General features: G+C 40.2%; 1 pseudogene; it reads right to left on the reverse strand.

Annotated features, from left to right (window-relative positions):
- Positions 1 to 485: 485 nt before the first annotated feature.
- On the reverse strand, positions 486 to 4,713 carry LOC116524379 (annotated as a pseudogene).
- Positions 4,714 to 6,376: the final 1,663 nt, after the last annotated feature.

Here is a 6,376-nt window from a genome sequence, read left to right on the forward strand (position 1 = left end):
AGAAGTCCTCCTGATTTTTTAAAGTAAAGGGTGGACTTTAATGTTTATTTACAGGACACTGCAAGATATGAAATTCCACAAAGAAATAAAAAACCCATTCAGAGGACAAGCTTCATACAGTATGTATAGTTGGAACTGCTCAAGTATAGTTTCAGTGTAAAAAGTGCTACAATAACCACATTTTAAAAGAGTTCTTAGTAGAGAAACAGTAACACAGAATACCAAATATAGTACACAACAAATTTATACTTCAGCTACATGATCCAAAAGTTAAAGGTTCCAGGAGTCCCATCCTGCTTGGAAGGTATAGCCTTCAGAGGTAGTCTCTGGCACAACATTTTGATCTTCCTTTTTCTCTACGGAGAAATACTTCTAAATTAAGCTTAGCAAAGCTTACACAGACCCATTTTCATGGTTTTGTAGAGCTTCAATTTTGTCTAAGCCTCCACATTCTTCAATCATTCTACTAAGTGTCTCACTTTCACCTAGTTTCTCAGAAGCCTGAAAGATATTTGAAATGGCATCCAGGAAAACCAGAATAATCTTGGCATCTTTTGCAGTCAAGAGGTTCATCAATGGTTCTATTAGGCCACAATAAATGAGGTACACAATCTGTTCAACTATTCCACCACTGATATAGTTGGTCACAGCCCATATAACTTCCTTTTATGTCTTAAAATCTGCCTTAGAGAGAACATTGATGAGGAATGGGACTAATCCATGATTCACAACTTGCTGTATCTGGTCCTGACAGCCAGCTGTGATGTTTGACATTGTCTACATAGTTTTCTTCTGAATATTAGTGTTAGGGTTGGTGAGCAGGTTGGGAAAGACAGCGAGTGCTCCTGCATCAGTCACAACCTGAGTCTGTTCATCTGTACGAGAGACAATATTCCCTATGACTCTTAGTGCAGGAGTCACAGTTGACAATTGAGAAACTCCTAGAAGCTTCACAAGTTGGGGCACAACTTTTGCTTTCATGACTGTGTCAATTCGTTCATTTGGACCATCAATAAGGTAAGAAATAGCCCAGTACGTATCTACTAGTACTTCTGGATCATCATGATGCAGGAGCCAAACCAAGGTAGGAAGGATCTGCTCAACAGCATCTAATGGGGGTGCAGGATTCTTGTTGCAGCAGAGGATTGAAAGTGTCCAGAAAAGATTACATAAGTAACCACATGCTAAAGATGACATATTGGGAACTGCAAGAAGAGCCAACAGTGGGTCAACTGCACCGTACTTAATAACCAAGTCTCGGAAAACTGAACAATCACCTGCAAGTTTCCTAGAGCCCATACAGTTTGTTCACTGATGTGGGCATGGGGAGATGCCAACAGAAAAATGAGTGCTGGGATGGCAACTCCATCTACCACAGCCTTGGTTTGTTCTGATGTCCCAGAAGCAATGTTAGTGAGTGCCCAAGCAGATTCAAACTGAATGGGACTACAATCAGTTCTGTCCAAGAAGGACCCAAATTTTGGAATCAAACCAGCCTGGATTATGTTGTCTATGTGGGGGCTGTTTTTCTTTAGAAAGTAGTTTCCTGGCAGCTTGAGTAGCTTGGAGTTGACTCACATTGTTGATATTTATGCATTGACAATATCATCAACAGACCAATTCACAGTGCCCTGGTGTTTGTGGTTTTCCTCCAGCGGAGAAGCAGCAGCATCAGGAAACAAGCTTGCATTTCTCCTCTTCAGCATCCGGTCATGCTTCTTACCTTTCCTCAGCTCCACATTGACTTATATTCTGTGACCCCTCATTTCTGTACCGTCTTTTCCCAGTTCTTGAATCAGGTAAGTCAGGTAGCTGGTGTATCATGAGACAAAGGGAGAAAGCTGCAAAGTGGGCCAGGGCTTCCACAGGCGGCGATTCAGGGATCTGTGACTGTGGGGCGGCTGTGCTCAAAGCATCCACTTCGACTCAGCTAAAAGACTGTGTTGTCCTCCTGATCTTAATTAGGCTCAGAAACCTCAGCTCCTTCCTACCCCCTGGTCATCTGCTCACCTGGCTTATTTCTCTACTTCTCATGCTGGGCCACCACCTTCCCAGGTGGACACTTTTTCTCACCCTTCTTAGTCTCTAATGCTCCATGCTAGACTGTCCTTTCCTGTATTATGGGGACACTCTTCTCACCCTGTTTGGTTTTGGGCACATTGCTTGGACTACTTTACTGTAGCTCTGCTCCATCCTAGCACTCAGTGCTTGGCACACCTAATGGCTTTGACCTGAATTGTTTAGTAAAAGAATGGAAGGCAAGAAAAAGAGGAGATAGCATTTGACCCCTAGAACACAGTGTCAGGGAAACGGGAGTACAAAAAGAGGTAAATCCAAAAGGTATGCTTGTGCATGGGAGGGAAATAGTGACTCTCGTGTTTTCTCTGGACCATCAAGTACATGAAAAAGCTAAGTTGTAATGCTATTGTGGAGGGCCTTCCATTGTTAGGAAGCCATATTCCATTGCAGTAACCAGGTAGGTGATTAATATGATTGGTTTTACACTTCAGGTGATTAATTATATTGACGTATGGAGAAGGTATAGGAAGAATAGAATATTATTAGAGGAATTCCATCGAGAATTGAGAAACTGACCTGCCCAGGGCTAAGATAGAGGGCAGAGAGAAGCGAGGCAATTACATGACTTTATCATTCTAGGATGCCAGTCCAAGCCTGAGCTGCTTTGTGAAGGTCTGCCATTGCACCTGAGATGGGACTTTCATCAGACTAGCTGCCAGGTGTCCTGACTTTTAGTGGATGTTCTGGGTGCTGTGGTTGTAGGCGCTGTAGTTGCATCACCTAGATTCCTCTTTCAGGACTGAAACACTAATTTTGCCACAGCCAGGGTTTTGTTGTTGACAGCTCACAAGTGAGTCCCTCCTCATAACTGCCCCAAGCCAAAAGAAACTGCCATTGCTTAAGGTATACCTTTCCCCTGTATAAGGGGAAACCCACATTTAATGAGTGATCCATGAGGGGAAACAACACCCTAGCTTCCTTGTCTCACTCAATTCAGGACAACTATGAAAGGCTATCCCAGCTCCAGAGTTACTTTTGGGGTTTGGCTAAAGCCTCCTTTGGAATTCCAACATGGTTCAACTTTCCCTCTGACAATTCCTTTGTTGAGGCTTTGCTGCATACCTCAATATACTTCCCGCATGCAAAATTCCGAATCTAGAGTCTGTTTCTGAGAAACTAAATTTCAGACACATTTGGTCCCAAATGCAGATGTTAGTAATCATTCTCTAACATTAGTTAGCACACCGTATTGTCATACATAGAGATATTAAATTAGAGGCAATTGCACCTTCCAAAAGCATTTTATTCATTTTCAGGAACTAGTTCAGACATTGACAAAATCTAGTTCTTTAATGACTATGCCTGATAAAAGTTGAAATAAGCTTTATCACTTATAGGTAGTGAAGATTTATTTTCTTCCTCTGAATCACTGTAGATATCATATAATGAATCACTTCCCATGTGACATGAATATGAATCATTTTCAGTATGCTACTCGACTTCCAGGAGAGTCACGTCTGTAGTCATGAATGCCATAAATATGTCTACTTCTAAATAATATAGATTATATAATTTTTTACACATAAAGAATACTTTTATTGTTGCTTTTTTGCCTTTTTGTTTATTTATTAGGGTATGGGGGTGGTAGAAATAAATTAGTGATAGGAGATTGAAAATGCAAACTCCTTGAGAATAGAAAGTCTAACATTTGTGGCTAAAACATTACCAGATACATAGTAGGTCCCAGTAAACATCTGTTAAATATAATAAAAGACCAGTAAATAAGTAATTAAATATAATTTAACGCATAGTCCATAGGAGCGCTGCAGGTAAAAGAAAAAGGACAATGATAGGGGGTCTACTGAAGACTTTAAATCATCAGGTGTCAATCTCAAGCTATTCTAACTGCATTAAAATGATTTTAAAATGTTTTGGGATTACTTAGCATTTTTATTAACAAGGTGATGCATTCTAACACTGAGTTAGAAGTTTGATTTAATACAAAGAATAATTTTCAAAGAGTGGGGGCATTCATGAATTGTAAAGCCAAATAATTCAGTGGAAATACAAATACTTTGAAAAAAGATAAATATTTTTTAGCCGGGCGCGGTGGCTCACACCTGTAATCCCAGCACTTTGGGAGGCTGAGGCGGGTGGATCACGAGGTCAAGAGATCGAGACCATCCTGGTCAACATGGTGAAACCCCGTCTCTACTAAAAATACAAAAAAATCAGCTGGGCATGGTGGCGCCTGCCTGTAATCCCAGCTACTCAGGAGGCTGAGGCAGGAGAATTGCCTGAACCCAGGAGGCGGAGGTTGTGGAGAGCCGAGATCGCGCCATTGCACTCCAGCCTGGGTAACAAGAGCGAAACTCCGTCTCAAAAAAAAAAAAAAAAAAAAGATAAATATTTTAGATTTATTTACCTAAATAATGCAATATAGAGTCTCTGTTTCTCTCTTTCTCTCTTAAAAAATCTGCATTATTCCTCCCATTCTTGATGTCAAATTGAAAGCCAAACAGGACCCCAGCATGACTGTCATAGTACAGTAGTCAGTTTGAAACCTTACCTGGCTAATCTCCAGCTGATACAATTCCGAGTGCTCTCACTGATGGAGGAGAAGGGAAGTACTGCTGTTGCTACCACTCCTTTTTCACAGCTTGGAGAGATTTTCATGTCTGCTTTTGCTTTCATCTTCCCTCATTATTGCTTAGGAAAAGAATGACCAACAGTTTTGCTTGCCAGGAACTATCCCAGGGACTGCCCTAGTTTTAGCATGGAAAGTCCCATGTCCATGGGACTGAAGACACCCCTCAGTCTGTGGCAAATTAGGACAATTGGTTGCTCCAGTAATTAATGATCTTCCAATTAATTTGTATTAAATGAAAGTGATTTGGGTAATTATTGCTCTGTGCTAGATGAGGCCATTTTTTGCTTTGCTGTATGTAGATCGTACATGAGCAAGTCAGTGAGATGAAAGAAGCTGGGATGAATTCTTTACCCAAGCAAACAAATAAAAGAGTGGTACTATTTTTTGGTAGGTCAATAATCTCTGCTAGCTTTGTACTCAGAAAAGAACTGAGTTGGAGTACCCTCAGAGGGCCTGGGAATTTTCAGGAAGAATGAGTTTTAAATTCAAGGTACTTTTCTTTAGTTTGGGGTTAGCACAAGGTGGATTCTTAGATCAGTTTGGGAAGTCCCAGAAGATGAGCAGGCAGTTAGTCAAGAAACTAGGGATAAAGGAAACCAATAAATATGAGTTTAAAATACTTCCTCAGGAGGATAGAGTACATGGTTAGCATCATGTCTCATATTTCTTTGCCTTTTGTCTCCTAACATGAAACCAATTATCATTGTTTTTTGGCCTTTTTTAAAAAATCCAGATTTTATTCAATAATATGATGTGGCATATAATATCTTTGATTCTGTCTTAAGAATTCAGTTGAAAATGGGGACCAATTTCAACGAGCAGTGAGTAAAAAACCTTGAAACTTGAACAAGCTGTTGATACAAATTTGCTGAAAAATGTCAGCCTGTTTCAGTTCTGTTACAGGAAGTCAAGGAGATTAATGTATTCATGGTGGGACCAAAATGTGAAATGAGAAGTGGCAACATATCCCTGGAGACTGGATGGCTGCAGAAGTAATCAGAATTTCAGAACCTCAAGAAAAGATGAAGCCAAGGCAGACAGAATTAAGGTGCTTAAGGACTTTCTTAGGAGTTTCTTAATTAGTCTCAGGGCTAATTAAGGACTTTCTTCTAGTGCTTAATTATTTGAAAATTATGAAGGGTTTATGTTTCCGTCTTACAAAAGTGAAAGTTATCTTCCATCAAGTTAGCCCCTTGCCGCTCAATATCTTCCTCACTACATCAGGTAAAAAGTGGCAGATGGATGCCACTGATAGTGGTGGAATTTCCATCCCCAAGTGGCCAGTTGGCAAAGAGTGAGAAGGAATGTTTGCCATTCTCCATTCAATCTTTGACATTTGTAATGAGGGTATTTTCAAAATGGAGGTCTGCCTGTATATATTGAAGTTTTCATCCATTCATAACTCAGGTTAGTTGCTATAGAGATGATGGTCCAAGGTAGCATTTTATTTTGCCTTTGTTAAAATAGAGATGATAAGACTGACAGAATGTACTCTGTGTCCATAAGACACCAAATTATAAACAAGACCTAAGGCCACGCCAGGCAAAGGTTAAGTCACACACCCCTACACTTAAAAAATAAACTATATTCTAACTGACCAAAGGGTTTTCTTTTTTTCTAGCAGCTAAACAAACACTGGCCTCAAGATAAGCAATATTGAAACAACTGCATCTTACTGACTGCAAGACACTAATTCAATAATCCTCC

The sequence above is a fragment of the Sapajus apella genome, unplaced genomic scaffold (genome assembly GCF_009761245.1).
Source record: "Sapajus apella isolate SASKATOON/1434 unplaced genomic scaffold, GSC_monkey_1.0 scaffold45, whole genome shotgun sequence".
In the NCBI taxonomy this organism is placed as follows: Eukaryota; Metazoa; Chordata; class Mammalia; order Primates; family Cebidae; genus Sapajus; species Sapajus apella.